The sequence below is a fragment of the Hyla sarda genome, unplaced genomic scaffold (genome assembly GCF_029499605.1).
Source record: "Hyla sarda isolate aHylSar1 unplaced genomic scaffold, aHylSar1.hap1 scaffold_412, whole genome shotgun sequence".
Lineage (NCBI taxonomy): Eukaryota > Metazoa > Chordata > Amphibia > Anura > Hylidae > Hyla > Hyla sarda.
In genome coordinates this window covers 1-12,054 of record NW_026610427.1, presented here as the reverse complement: position 1 = coordinate 12,054, position 12,054 = coordinate 1, and the positions used below count along the sequence as shown (strand labels likewise).

At 46.3% G+C, this 12,054-nt stretch overlaps 5 non-coding genes across 5 annotated transcripts; all 5 read left to right on the top strand.

The window, feature by feature from the left end:
- Positions 1–804: 804 nt before the first annotated feature.
- LOC130333484 (U2 spliceosomal RNA) lies at positions 805–995 on the top strand. The gene has a single exon (XR_008875660.1). It is a non-coding gene; the product is annotated as a U2 spliceosomal RNA (small nuclear RNA).
- A 2,092-nt stretch (positions 996–3,087) lies between these two features.
- Positions 3,088–3,278, top strand: LOC130333602 (U2 spliceosomal RNA). Its single transcript, XR_008875761.1, has one exon. It is a non-coding gene; the product is annotated as a U2 spliceosomal RNA (small nuclear RNA).
- Positions 3,279–5,375: 2,097 nt separating this feature from the next.
- On the top strand, positions 5,376–5,566 carry LOC130333590 (U2 spliceosomal RNA). The gene has a single exon (XR_008875750.1). It is a non-coding gene; the product is annotated as a U2 spliceosomal RNA (small nuclear RNA).
- A 2,091-nt stretch (positions 5,567–7,657) lies between these two features.
- On the top strand, positions 7,658–7,848 carry LOC130333578 (U2 spliceosomal RNA). Its single transcript, XR_008875739.1, has one exon. It is a non-coding gene; the product is annotated as a U2 spliceosomal RNA (small nuclear RNA).
- A 2,095-nt stretch (positions 7,849–9,943) lies between these two features.
- Positions 9,944–10,134, top strand: LOC130333565 (U2 spliceosomal RNA). Its single transcript, XR_008875728.1, has one exon. It is a non-coding gene; the product is annotated as a U2 spliceosomal RNA (small nuclear RNA).
- The last annotated feature ends 1,920 nt before the right edge of the window (positions 10,135–12,054 follow it).

The following is a 12,054-nucleotide window of genomic DNA, read 5'->3' as shown; positions in this document are numbered from 1 at the left end:
CCAGGAGCCTTAGCACTGTGCTGTGATGTCACTCAATACCACTGACATCACTAGGTGTAAACAACATCTCTCCTTTGCTGTGTATGTGACTATGGAGCTGTTTGGTGATGTCGTCTATTACGGCCTTCATAGAAGCAACAGGAGATTGTTGCATCCATCTTGAACCCTCAGAACTACAGTGCTATGATGTCACTCACTTCCACAGGCCTTGCAGAGTGTAAACAACAACAACCCAGCTTTGTTGTGTATGTAACCAAAGGGATTTGTGATGTCACCTAGAACCTTCACAGCAGCGACAGCTTTATGAGGAGCATCAGCACTGCTCTGCCTGAGCAGAACCATCACCGCCATAGGTTGTCAAATAACCCGGATTTAACCCACACAGGTAAGTCCAATGGGGTGCAGGCATGTCCTCTATGCTTACAGCTTCCCGTGGGTGTTGGTTTGATACCGTTTGGGGACAGCCAAGGAGGCATCTGCAGGCAACAAAGGTAGGTGTGTGCTTGTGTGTGTGTTTCCTATGCAGATCCTAAGCCCAGTGTCACATGCAAGTAGGAGGAGTAAGAAGGGTTCCTGGCAAATCCGGGTTATGGATTGCATTTAAAAAGGCCCCGTGGGAGTGCAATGGGCCCCTGTCTTGCTGCTTAGCAATAATGGTATGGGTTTAGGTTCTGCTGTGTGTACTGGTGGTTGACTGCCCCCCAGCCCAGAGTGTGCATGGAAAATTGTCTGGCAGCCTCCCTGACAGCAAGCAGTGATAGTGCCCATGAAGGGGACCTTGTTGGGCCCGCCCCTTTCACGGTTATCGCTTCTCGGCCTTTTGGCTAAGATCAAGTGTAGTATCTGTTCTTATCAGTTTAATATCTGATACGTCCCCTATCTGGGGACCATATATTAAATGGATTTTTGAGAACGGGGGCCGATTTCGAAGCTTGCTTCCGTCGCCCTATGCATTGACCCGATATGGCAGTATCTTCGGGTACAGTGCACCACCCCCTTACAGGGTTAAAAAGAAAGATTCCTACTTTCATTGCTACCTGCTTGCTGGCTAGCCAGCTAGCCAGCCCTGTGGGCCTTGCTGCTGCTGCAGCCAAAAAACAAAAGGTGGTGCTGCTGCTGCTTCTGCTGCTTCTGCTTCTGCTTGTGTCTGGCCCCTGTTGGAGCGTCCAGGCACAGGACTTCTGCTGCTGCTGACTAAATGGCCTCCTTAATTGGATCATTTGAGTAGCCAGCACACCTGTGCAGGTAGGGCATGACATGATAGGCAGCTGCCTTGATAGCGGGTGGGTGCTGAATGTTCCTAATTGACAAAATAAGATTAATGCTTATGAAGAAATATAAAATCTCATCCCTTCCCCAATATCGCGCCACACCCCTACCCCTTAATTCCCTGGTTGAACGTGATGGACATATGTCTTTTTTCGACCGTACTAACTATGTAACTATGTAACATAACATGGGGGGGGGGGGGGGGGTCTCCTGGCTGTTCACACAGGTGTGTCATTGCTGTACATTGACCATGCATTGCTTCTGTGGTATTGCAAAGGCAAAGACAAATGCTTCCAGCCATCCATTGCACTAATGGATTGGTCATCAGCTGGCTGTCTATGTCCCGCATCAATATAGACCAAAGTACAGAGGGTTAGGCTATGCTATTGTGCACCTACCTGATGCATCAGAAGGTGCGAGGCCCTTGCTAAATTCTGTGCACAGACTTTGAGATCTATGCTTTAGACTGTATCTAAACCTGCTCCAACATGGACTGACATTCTGGCCTACTTTCAGCCGATGCGACTTGTCTGTCGCTGAACAGTCGCTTTTTATGTATTCAGCACCTATGTATAATGTTGTAAAAATGCTCTAGAAGCTAAAGTCGCAGAAATGTCACACATATTTGGCCTGCAACTTTCTGTGCGACAAATTCAGACAGGAAAAATCAGTATAAATCCTTAGAAAATTATCCCCCAGTGTCTCCATCTGCTGGCGGTATTGAATAAGCATTGCTGCACTGATGGGGTATGCATTAGACGAAAAAAAAGAAGAAAAAGAAGAATAATACGCCCAGAAAAGAGGCGAAAAGGAGAAAAACGTAAAAAAACGTGAAAAAAAAGTAAGAGGAAGAGAAGGGAAAAAAAGGTGGAAATGGGTTTAAAAGTGATTTCGGCGGAGATATATATATATATATATATATATATATATATATATATATATATATGCGCACACACACACATAGATATAAACGTATTCTCCGTTGAGATATTGCAGCCGCTGCTGTGTCCAGGCCCAGGAGCCTTAGCACTGTGCTGTGATGTCACTCAATACCACTGACATCACTAGGTGTAAACAACATCTCTCCTTTGCTGTGTATGTGACTATGGAGCTGTTTGGTGATGTCGTCTATTACGGCCTTCATAGAAGCAACAGGAGATTGTTGCATCCATCTTGAACCCTCAGAACTACAGTGCTATGATGTCACTCACTTCCACAGGCCTTGCAGAGTGTAAACAACAACAACCCAGCTTTGTTGTGTATGTAACCAAAGGGATTTGTGATGTCACCTAGAACCTTCACAGCAGCGACAGCTTTATGAGGAGCATCAGCACTGCTCTGCCTGAGCAGAACCATCACCGCCATAGGTTGTCAAATAACCCGGATTTAACCCACACAGGTAAGTCCAATGGGGTGCAGGCATGTCCTCTATGCTTACAGCTTCCCGTGGGTGTTGGTTTGATACCGTTTGGGGACAGCCAAGGAGGCATCTGCAGGCAACAAAGGTAGGTGTGTGCTTGTGTGTGTGTTTCCTATGCAGATCCTAAGCCCAGTGTCACATGCAAGTAGGAGGAGTAAGAAGGGTTCCTGGCAAATCCGGGTTATGGATTGCATTTAAAAAGGCCCCGTGGGAGTGCAATGGGCCCCTGTCTTGCTGCTTAGCAATAATGGTATGGGTTTAGGTTCTGCTGTGTGTACTGGTGGTTGACTGCCCCCCAGCCCAGAGTGTGCATGGAAAATTGTCTGGCAGCCTCCCTGACAGCAAGCAGTGATAGTGCCCATGAAGGGGACCTTGTTGGGCCCGCCCCTTTCACGGTTATCGCTTCTCGGCCTTTTGGCTAAGATCAAGTGTAGTATCTGTTCTTATCAGTTTAATATCTGATACGTCCCCTATCTGGGGACCATATATTAAATGGATTTTTGAGAACGGGGGCCGATTTCGAAGCTTGCTTCCGTCGCCCTATGCATTGACCCGATATGGCAGTATCTTCGGGTACAGTGCACCACCCCCTTACAGGGTTAAAAAGAAAGATTCCTACTTTCATTGCTACCTGCTTGCTGGCTAGCCAGCTAGCCAGCCCTGTGGGCCTTGCTGCTGCTGCAGCCAAAAAACAAAAGGTGGTGCTGCTGCTGCTTCTGCTGCTTCTGCTTCTGCTTGTGTCTGGCCCCTGTTGGAGCGTCCAGGCACAGGACTTCTGCTGCTGCTGACTAAATGGCCTCCTTAATTGGATCATTTGAGTAGCCAGCACACCTGTGCAGGTAGGGCATGACATGATAGGCAGCTGCCTTGATAGCGGGTGGGTGCTGAATGTTCCTAATTGACAAAATAAGATTAATGCTTATGAAGAAATATAAAATCTCATCCCTTCCCCAATATCGCGCCACACCCCTACCCCTTAATTCCCTGGTTGAACGTGATGGACATATGTCTTTTTTCGACCGTACTAACTATGTAACTATGTAACATAACATGGGGGGGGGGGGGGGGGTCTCCTGGCTGTTCACACAGGTGTGTCATTGCTGTACATTGACCATGCATTGCTTCTGTGGTATTGCAAAGGCAAAGACAAATGCTTCCAGCCATCCATTGCACTAATGGATTGGTCATCAGCTGGCTGTCTATGTCCCGCATCAATATAGACCAAAGTACAGAGGGTTAGGCTATGCTATTGTGCACCTACCTGATGCATCAGAAGGTGCGAGGCCCTTGCTAAATTCTGTGCACAGACTTTGAGATCTATGCTTTAGACTGTATCTAAACCTGCTCCAACATGGACTGACATTCTGGCCTACTTTCAGCCGATGCGACTTGTCTGTCGCTGAACAGTCGCTTTTTATGTATTCAGCACCTATGTATAATGTTGTAAAAATGCTCTAGAAGCTAAAGTCGCAGAAATGTCACACATATTTGGCCTGCAACTTTCTGTGCGACAAATTCAGACAGGAAAAATCAGTATAAATCCTTAGAAAATTATCCCCCAGTGTCTCCATCTGCTGGCGGTATTGAATAAGCATTGCTGCACTGATGGGGTATGCATTAGACGAAAAAAAAGAAGAAAAAGAAGAATAATACGCCCAGAAAAGAGGCGAAAAGGAGAAAAACGTAAAAAAACGTGAAAAAAAAGTAAGAGGAAGAGAAGGGAAAAAAAGGTGGAAATGGGTTTAAAAGTGATTTCGGCGGAGAATATATATATATATATATATATATATATATATATATATATATATATACATGCGCACACACACACATAGATATAAACGTATTCTCCGTTGAGATATTGCAGCCGCTGCTGTGTCCAGGCCCAGGAGCCTTAGCACTGTGCTGTGATGTCACTCAATACCACTGACATCACTAGGTGTAAACAACATCTCTCCTTTGCTGTGTATGTGACTATGGAGCTGTTTGGTGATGTCGTCTATTACGGCCTTCATAGAAGCAACAGGAGATTGTTGCATCCATCTTGAACCCTCAGAACTACAGTGCTATGATGTCACTCACTTCCACAGGCCTTGCAGAGTGTAAACAACAACAACCCAGCTTTGTTGTGTATGTAACCAAAGGGATTTGTGATGTCACCTAGAACCTTCACAGCAGCGACAGCTTTATGAGGAGCATCAGCACTGCTCTGCCTGAGCAGAACCATCACCGCCATAGGTTGTCAAATAACCCGGATTTAACCCACACAGGTAAGTCCAATGGGGTGCAGGCATGTCCTCTATGCTTACAGCTTCCCGTGGGTGTTGGTTTGATACCGTTTGGGGACAGCCAAGGAGGCATCTGCAGGCAACAAAGGTAGGTGTGTGCTTGTGTGTGTGTTTCCTATGCAGATCCTAAGCCCAGTGTCACATGCAAGTAGGAGGAGTAAGAAGGGTTCCTGGCAAATCCGGGTTATGGATTGCATTTAAAAAGGCCCCGTGGGAGTGCAATGGGCCCCTGTCTTGCTGCTTAGCAATAATGGTATGGGTTTAGGTTCTGCTGTGTGTACTGGTGGTTGACTGCCCCCCAGCCCAGAGTGTGCATGGAAAATTGTCTGGCAGCCTCCCTGACAGCAAGCAGTGATAGTGCCCATGAAGGGGACCTTGTTGGGCCCGCCCCTTTCACGGTTATCGCTTCTCGGCCTTTTGGCTAAGATCAAGTGTAGTATCTGTTCTTATCAGTTTAATATCTGATACGTCCCCTATCTGGGGACCATATATTAAATGGATTTTTGAGAACGGGGGCCGATTTCGAAGCTTGCTTCCGTCGCCCTATGCATTGACCCGATATGGCAGTATCTTCGGGTACAGTGCACCACCCCCTTACAGGGTTAAAAAGAAAGATTCCTACTTTCATTGCTACCTGCTTGCTGGCTAGCCAGCTAGCCAGCCCTGTGGGCCTTGCTGCTGCTGCAGCCAAAAAACAAAAGGTGGTGCTGCTGCTGCTTCTGCTGCTTCTGCTTCTGCTTGTGTCTGGCCCCTGTTGGAGCGTCCAGGCACAGGACTTCTGCTGCTGCTGACTAAATGGCCTCCTTAATTGGATCATTTGAGTAGCCAGCACACCTGTGCAGGTAGGGCATGACATGATAGGCAGCTGCCTTGATAGCGGGTGGGTGCTGAATGTTCCTAATTGACAAAATAAGATTAATGCTTATGAAGAAATATAAAATCTCATCCCTTCCCCAATATCGCGCCACACCCCTACCCCTTAATTCCCTGGTTGAACGTGATGGACATATGTCTTTTTTCGACCGTACTAACTATGTAACTATGTAACATAACAAGGGGGGGGGGGGGGGTCTCCTGGCTGTTCACACAGGTGTGTCATTGCTGTACATTGACCATGCATTGCTTCTGTGGTATTGCAAAGGCAAAGACAAATGCTTCCAGCCATCCATTGCACTAATGGATTGGTCATCAGCTGGCTGTCTATGTCCCGCATCAATATAGACCAAAGTACAGAGGGTTAGGCTATGCTATTGTGCACCTACCTGATGCATCAGAAGGTGCGAGGCCCTTGCTAAATTCTGTGCACAGACTTTGAGATCTATGCTTTAGACTGTATCTAAACCTGCTCCAACATGGACTGACATTCTGGCCTACTTTCAGCCGATGCGACTTGTCTGTCGCTGAACAGTCGCTTTTTATGTATTCAGCACCTATGTATAATGTTGTAAAAATGCTCTAGAAGCTAAAGTCGCAGAAATGTCACACATATTTGGCCTGCAACTTTCTGTGCGACAAATTCAGACAGGAAAAATCAGTATAAATCCTTAGAAAATTATCCCCCAGTGTCTCCATCTGCTGGCGGTATTGAATAAGCATTGCTGCACTGATGGGGTATGCATTAGACGAAAAAAAAGAAGAAAAAGAAGAATAATACGCCCAGAAAAGAGGCGAAAAGGAGAAAAACGTAAAAAAACGTGAAAAAAAAGTAAGAGGAAGAGAAGGGAAAAAAAGGTGGAAATGGGTTTAAAAGTGATTTCGGCGGAGAATATATATATATATATATATATATATATATATATATATATATATATGCGCACACACACACATAGATATAAACGTATTCTCCGTTGAGATATTGCAGCCGCTGCTGTGTCCAGGCCCAGGAGCCTTAGCACTGTGCTGTGATGTCACTCAATACCACTGACATCACTAGGTGTAAACAACATCTCTCCTTTGCTGTGTATGTGACTATGGAGCTGTTTGGTGATGTCGTCTATTACGGCCTTCATAGAAGCAACAGGAGATTGTTGCATCCATCTTGAACCCTCAGAACTACAGTGCTATGATGTCACTCACTTCCACAGGCCTTGCAGAGTGTAAACAACAACAACCCAGCTTTGTTGTGTATGTAACCAAAGGGATTTGTGATGTCACCTAGAACCTTCACAGCAGCGACAGCTTTATGAGGAGCATCAGCACTGCTCTGCCTGAGCAGAACCATCACCGCCATAGGTTGTCAAATAACCCGGATTTAACCCACACAGGTAAGTCCAATGGGGTGCAGGCATGTCCTCTATGCTTACAGCTTCCCGTGGGTGTTGGTTTGATACCGTTTGGGGACAGCCAAGGAGGCATCTGCAGGCAACAAAGGTAGGTGTGTGCTTGTGTGTGTGTTTCCTATGCAGATCCTAAGCCCAGTGTCACATGCAAGTAGGAGGAGTAAGAAGGGTTCCTGGCAAATCCGGGTTATGGATTGCATTTAAAAAGGCCCCGTGGGAGTGCAATGGGCCCCTGTCTTGCTGCTTAGCAATAATGGTATGGGTTTAGGTTCTGCTGTGTGTACTGGTGGTTGACTGCCCCCCAGCCCAGAGTGTGCATGGAAAATTGTCTGGCAGCCTCCCTGACAGCAAGCAGTGATAGTGCCCATGAAGGGGACCTTGTTGGGCCCGCCCCTTTCACGGTTATCGCTTCTCGGCCTTTTGGCTAAGATCAAGTGTAGTATCTGTTCTTATCAGTTTAATATCTGATACGTCCCCTATCTGGGGACCATATATTAAATGGATTTTTGAGAACGGGGGCCGATTTCGAAGCTTGCTTCCGTCGCCCTATGCATTGACCCGATATGGCAGTATCTTCGGGTACAGTGCACCACCCCCTTACAGGGTTAAAAAGAAAGATTCCTACTTTCATTGCTACCTGCTTGCTGGCTAGCCAGCTAGCCAGCCCTGTGGGCCTTGCTGCTGCTGCAGCCAAAAAACAAAAGGTGGTGCTGCTGCTGCTTCTGCTGCTTCTGCTTCTGCTTGTGTCTGGCCCCTGTTGGAGCGTCCAGGCACAGGACTTCTGCTGCTGCTGACTAAATGGCCTCCTTAATTGGATCATTTGAGTAGCCAGCACACCTGTGCAGGTAGGGCATGACATGATAGGCAGCTGCCTTGATAGCGGGTGGGTGCTGAATGTTCCTAATTGACAAAATAAGATTAATGCTTATGAAGAAATATAAAATCTCATCCCTTCCCCAATATCGCGCCACACCCCTACCCCTTAATTCCCTGGTTGAACGTGATGGACATATGTCTTTTTTCGACCGTACTAACTATGTAACTATGTAACATAACATGGGGGGGGGGGGGGGGTCTCCTGGCTGTTCACACAGGTGTGTCATTGCTGTACATTGACCATGCATTGCTTCTGTGGTATTGCAAAGGCAAAGACAAATGCTTCCAGCCATCCATTGCACTAATGGATTGGTCATCAGCTGGCTGTCTATGTCCCGCATCAATATAGACCAAAGTACAGAGGGTTAGGCTATGCTATTGTGCACCTACCTGATGCATCAGAAGGTGCGAGGCCCTTGCTAAATTCTGTGCACAGACTTTGAGATCTATGCTTTAGACTGTATCTAAACCTGCTCCAACATGGACTGACATTCTGGCCTACTTTCAGCCGATGCGACTTGTCTGTCGCTGAACAGTCGCTTTTTATGTATTCAGCACCTATGTATAATGTTGTAAAAATGCTCTAGAAGCTAAAGTCGCAGAAATGTCACACATATTTGGCCTGCAACTTTCTGTGCGACAAATTCAGACAGGAAAAATCAGTATAAATCCTTAGAAAATTATCCCCCAGTGTCTCCATCTGCTGGCGGTATTGAATAAGCATTGCTGCACTGATGGGGTATGCATTAGACGAAAAAAAAGAAGAAAAAGAAGAATAATACGCCCAGAAAAGAGGCGAAAAGGAGAAAAACGTAAAAAAACGTGAAAAAAAAGTAAGAGGAAGAGAAGGGAAAAAAAGGTGGAAATGGGTTTAAAAGTGATTTCGGCGGAGAAATATATATATATATATATATATATATATATATATATATATATATATATGCGCACACACACACATAGATATAAACGTATTCTCCGTTGAGATATTGCAGCCGCTGCTGTGTCCAGGCCCAGGAGCCTTAGCACTGTGCTGTGATGTCACTCAATACCACTGACATCACTAGGTGTAAACAACATCTCTCCTTTGCTGTGTATGTGACTATGGAGCTGTTTGGTGATGTCGTCTATTACGGCCTTCATAGAAGCAACAGGAGATTGTTGCATCCATCTTGAACCCTCAGAACTACAGTGCTATGATGTCACTCACTTCCACAGGCCTTGCAGAGTGTAAACAACAACAACCCAGCTTTGTTGTGTATGTAACCAAAGGGATTTGTGATGTCACCTAGAACCTTCACAGCAGCGACAGCTTTATGAGGAGCATCAGCACTGCTCTGCCTGAGCAGAACCATCACCGCCATAGGTTGTCAAATAACCCGGATTTAACCCACACAGGTAAGTCCAATGGGGTGCAGGCATGTCCTCTATGCTTACAGCTTCCCGTGGGTGTTGGTTTGATACCGTTTGGGGACAGCCAAGGAGGCATCTGCAGGCAACAAAGGTAGGTGTGTGCTTGTGTGTGTGTTTCCTATGCAGATCCTAAGCCCAGTGTCACATGCAAGTAGGAGGAGTAAGAAGGGTTCCTGGCAAATCCGGGTTATGGATTGCATTTAAAAAGGCCCCGTGGGAGTGCAATGGGCCCCTGTCTTGCTGCTTAGCAATAATGGTATGGGTTTAGGTTCTGCTGTGTGTACTGGTGGTTGACTGCCCCCCAGCCCAGAGTGTGCATGGAAAATTGTCTGGCAGCCTCCCTGACAGCAAGCAGTGATAGTGCCCATGAAGGGGACCTTGTTGGGCCCGCCCCTTTCACGGTTATCGCTTCTCGGCCTTTTGGCTAAGATCAAGTGTAGTATCTGTTCTTATCAGTTTAATATCTGATACGTCCCCTATCTGGGGACCATATATTAAATGGATTTTTGAGAACGGGGGCCGATTTCGAAGCTTGCTTCCGTCGCCCTATGCATTGACCCGATATGGCAGTATCTTCGGGTACAGTGCACCACCCCCTTACAGGGTTAAAAAGAAAGATTCCTACTTTCATTGCTACCTGCTTGCTGGCTAGCCAGCTAGCCAGCCCTGTGGGCCTTGCTGCTGCTGCAGCCAAAAAACAAAAGGTGGTGCTGCTGCTGCTTCTGCTGCTTCTGCTTCTGCTTGTGTCTGGCCCCTGTTGGAGCGTCCAGGCACAGGACTTCTGCTGCTGCTGACTAAATGGCCTCCTTAATTGGATCATTTGAGTAGCCAGCACACCTGTGCAGGTAGGGCATGACATGATAGGCAGCTGCCTTGATAGCGGGTGGGTGCTGAATGTTCCTAATTGACAAAATAAGATTAATGCTTATGAAGAAATATAAAATCTCATCCCTTCCCCAATATCGCGCCACACCCCTACCCCTTAATTCCCTGGTTGAACGTGATGGACATATGTCTTTTTTCGACCGTACTAACTATGTAACTATGTAACATAACATGGGGGGGGGGGGGGGGGTCTCCTGGCTGTTCACACAGGTGTGTCATTGCTGTACATTGACCATGCATTGCTTCTGTGGTATTGCAAAGGCAAAGACAAATGCTTCCAGCCATCCATTGCACTAATGGATTGGTCATCAGCTGGCTGTCTATGTCCCGCATCAATATAGACCAAAGTACAGAGGGTTAGGCTATGCTATTGTGCACCTACCTGATGCATCAGAAGGTGCGAGGCCCTTGCTAAATTCTGTGCACAGACTTTGAGATCTATGCTTTAGACTGTATCTAAACCTGCTCCAACATGGACTGACATTCTGGCCTACTTTCAGCCGATGCGACTTGTCTGTCGCTGAACAGTCGCTTTTTATGTATTCAGCACCTATGTATAATGTTGTAAAAATGCTCTAGAAGCTAAAGTCGCAGAAATGTCACACATATTTGGCCTGCAACTTTCTGTGCGACAAATTCAGACAGGAAAAATCAGTATAAATCCTTAGAAAATTATCCCCCAGTGTCTCCATCTGCTGGCGGTATTGAATAAGCATTGCTGCACTGATGGGGTATGCATTAGACGAAAAAAAAGAAGAAAAAGAAGAATAATACGCCCAGAAAAGAGGCGAAAAGGAGAAAAACGTAAAAAAACGTGAAAAAAAAGTAAGAGGAAGAGAAGGGAAAAAAAGGTGGAAATGGGTTTAAAAGTGATTTCGGCGGAGAAATATATATATATATATATATATATATATATATATATATATATATGCGCACACACACACATAGATATAAACGTATTCTCCGTTGAGATATTGCAGCCGCTGCTGTGTCCAGGCCCAGGAGCCTTAGCACTGTGCTGTGATGTCACTCAATACCACTGACATCACTAGGTGTAAACAACATCTCTCCTTTGCTGTGTATGTGACTATGGAGCTGTTTGGTGATGTCGTCTATTACGGCCTTCATAGAAGCAACAGGAGATTGTTGCATCCATCTTGAACCCTCAGAACTACAGTGCTATGATGTCACTCACTTCCACAGGCCTTGCAGAGTGTAAACAACAACAACCCAGCTTTGTTGTGTATGTAACCAAAGGGATTTGTGATGTCACCTAGAACCTTCACAGCAGCGACAGCTTTATGAGGAGCATCAGCACTGCTCTGCCTGAGCAGAACCATCACCGCCATAGGTTGTCAAATAACCCGGATTTAACCCACACAGGTAAGTCCAATGGGGTGCAGGCATGTCCTCTATGCTTACAGCTTCCCGTGGGTGTTGGTTTGATACCGTTTGGGGACAGCCAAGGAGGCATCTGCAGGCAACAAAGGTAGGTGTGTGCTTGTGTGTGTGTTTCCTATGCAGATCCTAAGCCCAGTGTCACATGCAAGTAGGAGGAGTAAGAAGGGTTCCTGGCAAATCCGGGTTATGGATTGCATTTAAAAAGGCCCCGTGGGAGTGCAATGGGCCC